General features: G+C 38.9%; 1 protein-coding gene across 1 annotated transcript in view; it reads right to left on the bottom strand.

Annotated features, from left to right (window-relative positions):
• Positions 1–4013, bottom strand: part of MED14 (mediator complex subunit 14) — a 64863-nt gene that overhangs the window by 43961 nt on the left and 16889 nt on the right. The gene's annotated exons all lie outside the window — the stretch shown is intronic.

The raw sequence follows: 4013 nt of genomic DNA, 5'->3' as shown, positions 1-4013 counted from the left end.
AAAAAAAAATTAAAAATTAAAAAAAATCCAAGTTTACTTAAAAAGGTTTGAAATAGCTAATGAAAATATTAACTTCATCACTGAGCTGAGTTCTAGTTTTACTTTCCACTCAGTAATTACTAATAAGTTAGTTNAGAAAATGGTTTGGTAAACAGAATAAATTTCATCGATGGCCTATATATTTTCAATGCCATTCTTCACAAAGAGAGGTTTTCTGGCAATTAGGGCCCATGTGTTTAAGAAAACCACTTGAAAACCATTAAACATTATTGTTTATCAGGAAAAAAATTTTTTTCAAGTTACTTATATACCTCATTCTCAAGTCACAGATGAAATAAGAACATAAGCAATTGTTAAACACAAATTCCCAAAGCTGCCAATATACTGGTTCTCGAGTTTCACCAGGCCCAATTAACTCTTCCCTTAATCCCACAAGCTGGCACAACAAAATCCAGTAAAGGAGCAAAGCATTCATTGAAAGCACACCCCGTGCTGATCAGACGGAGAAATATGCTCTTCTAGTTACCAAGGTCCTCTAATGCTACAGCACAGAAGAAAAGGCAGGCAGTGAGGAGAGTAGTTATGTAGGCCCAGCCTTTCACCACGTGCGACTTCTCTGTGCTACTTTGTTAAACAAGAACAATAACATCTTCCTGTCCATGCCTTGGGTCCTTAGGAGGAAGAAATGACAAGTTTGTAAAGGTGCTTTAAAAAGCCAAGTGTTCAACAATGTACATTATCTATACCCCTTTTATGAATCAAAGAAACAAACCAAACCCTCTTTATTAGGAACCTGCACAATAATGAAAATGGGCGAAGTTATCATTGGTGCTATCTATACAAAGAAATTATCAAACAAGTTAATAAAGCAAACAAAACTGCAGGAGACATTTAATCAGGTAAAAACAAACTGATTTGTGAAGAAGTGTTGTGAACATACAGAGTCAGCAGAGCTCTCACCTAAAACATACACACACGAAAAGGTACAAATTCCTTTTACGATATCTTATAACTGAGAGCAGTGGGACAAATTAGTTCAAACGATGTTTTGCTGAATTCACCAGGTTAATACAATAAACAGTGCTTACAGACCTGAAGCAGGGTTGCTGGTTTTTAACAACTATCTGGACTGTTAATAATTCCTAATGGAGTAGGAACGTATTCTTAGTGTAGTAATGGTGTAAAACGAATTCTGACAATTGGGATAACAATTATCATTTCAACCTAATTATCAAAATTGAGTATTATTGAAAACACAGGGCATTAGAGAAGAATATAGAAAGCTCAGTCCAAAAAAAGAAAATACTTTGATGTGTATCTCTAATGACTGCCAATGTCCACGTTTTTCTTTGCAGAAAATAAATCAGGCCCTAAGCATTTAAAGGCAACTGGCTTGAAGGTATCCAAGATGGTAAAACTTACAAATAAAATATAGAAGAGAGAATTAAAGGCTGTGCAAGATGACAGGTTGGTACACTACTTTTTCCTGCAACAGAAATATATATAAATCTCTTCTCTGATTTCTCCCTATTTATTTTTTTTTTAATGTTCTTTTAATTTATTTCTGAGAGAGAGAGAGAGAGAGAGACAGCTTGAGCAGGGGAGGGTCAGAGAGAGAGGGAGACACAGAATCCGAAGCAGACTCCAGGCTCTGAGCTGGCTGTCAGCACAGAGCCCGACGGGGGGCTTGAACCCACAAGCTGTGAGATCATGACCTGAGCCGAAGTCGGACGCTTAACTGACTGAGCCACCCAGGCACCCCTCTCCCTATTTATTGAGGACAAGATGAGGAATGGACCAATACACAATAATAACGTAAAGGGTGAAGACTAAGGAGAAGCAACTAAAGTCCAGGTAGGAATAGCTGCGTGTGTTTCTCAGCTTCCGAACTGCCCTGGATACCTTGATTCTGGCTCTGACAGAGCACCACACAAGGGAGACTCTCTTGGCTTCCAGGAGATAGGAATGCTGCAAGTGAGGCCACCTGGGGCAAGTGACCTTAAGTGCCTTGCACTGCCTTTTTTGACCTTCTCTCTACTACTACTCTCCCTTGTGACATTCCCACCCCGTGAAACCACATGCTACCATCTAGACCGTCCAAACCTACTGTCTGTATATTCCCCTAGCCCTCCCTTGAAATGCTCCCTTGTCAAACCTACTCACCCCTTTGGCTTATTCCAGTGAGGAACTAGAAGAAAAGCCAGGTGACAATTAAGGGTGACTGCACCAAGGGATTCCAAGAACTGCCCTAGGTCCCATAAAGGATTCGACTAAAGCATGCTTTCCCTTCACAAAAGGGATCAAGTAAGACTACGTGAAGAATACAAATGCGTGAAGGTGAATTTTAAAAACAAGCTAAAGCATATGTAATAAAATGGTGGGTCAGCAGCCCCCTTCCTATAATGGCCCTCATATCCAGAACTTCTGATTAAAACAGGTCTGAGGGGCCCAACCCCACACACAAGCACCTACCTCTCCTCTAAAACATAGTCTCCAAAGCACCCTTCTCTCACACCCGGAACTCTACCGACACCTAGAACTTGAAAACCAATGCTGGAGCACACTCCCACTAGAGTCAGAGATCTAGGAAGAGTCTGGACTAACATTCTTGAGTTATAGATGAGAATGGAGCCCAAAGAGTGTTACTTGTTCAAGAGCATGCAGCTCCACTCAGACCTCCTGGCTGCCCAACCGCGAGATCTCTGCAAAATGGCGCTAAAGAAAGATCTTTGCAACTTACATTAAGAAGACACAAAACCATTCTTCCATAAACACCTGGTCACTCTATTTTTCAAAGTAATTTAAATTATCCCCTGGGCAACCATACTGAGTTTTTACTTACTAATAAGCCTTGTTTACAGATGACACGAAATTAAACCACAGCCTATTAAAAGATCACAAACCCTGATTTTCTGCAATCCCAACAAACGAATTTTAGCATTTTACTATTTTGAAAAATTAGAAGTAAAAAACAATTGGTACTTAACAGTGTTATGAACAAAAAGGATATTTCAACAGGACACCAAGACATCTAAACAGGAAAACTTTATTTTTGTCAACGAACGTTACTGGAACTGCATATCCCCATACATAAGAACGCAGTTGGAGCGCTACCTCACACCACATACAAACATTAACTCAAAAAGGAATCTAAATGTAAGAGCTAAAACTACAAAACAGAAGACAGAAGATGTTTAAGAACCTTTAGGGAGACTCAAATCAAAACCACCAAGAGATACCAGTTCACACCCACCAGGATGGCTAGAAACAAAAAGACAGGGCAGTAACAGGTCTTAGTAAATATTCAAAGAAACTGGAACCCTCAAACACTACTGATGATGGATTATCAGGTGGTGTTAAACATGTAAAAAGATAAAACACAGAGTTACCATATGACCCAGCCCTTCCACTACTAGGTACATGGCCAAGAGAAATGAAAACAGGTCCACACAAAAAACCTTTACAAGAATGTCCATAGCAGTGTTATTCATCATGGGGGGGATAAAAGTGGAAGCAACCCCATCAACGATGAACGGATAAATAAAATGTGGTATATCCATACAATGGACTATTTGACAATAAAAAATACCAAAGCATGCTTTAACATGCACAAACCTCAAAAACATTATGCTAACAACAATATGCAGAACACCACACATTCTACGATTGCATTTATCTGAAATGTCCAGAACAGGCAATTCTATAGAGACAGAAAGTAGATTAGTGGTTGCCAGGATCTGAGGGGAGGGATGAATAGGGGAGTGATTGCTAATGGATGGAGTTTCTCTGGGGGATGATTAAAATGTTCTAAAATTAGATGGTAGAGATAGCTGTACAACTTTTGAGTATATTTAAAAAAAAAAAAACACTGAATGAGTAAATTGCGAATTATACCTCAAAACTATTATTAAAAAAGAACAAACTGGGAGGGTGGTTGGTTATGTGTACTTTCTAACCCCAATGAAAATGTTTTTTTTTTTTTTTTTGTAAAGTTTTGATTATACTTTCTAATG

This window comes from Crocuta crocuta, unplaced genomic scaffold, assembly GCF_008692635.1.
Source record: "Crocuta crocuta isolate KB4526 unplaced genomic scaffold, BGI_CrCroc_1.0 scaffold49, whole genome shotgun sequence".
Lineage (NCBI taxonomy): Eukaryota > Metazoa > Chordata > Mammalia > Carnivora > Hyaenidae > Crocuta > Crocuta crocuta.
The sequence above is the reverse complement of the archived record's forward strand: the minus strand, read 5'-3'. Positions and strand labels throughout refer to the sequence as shown.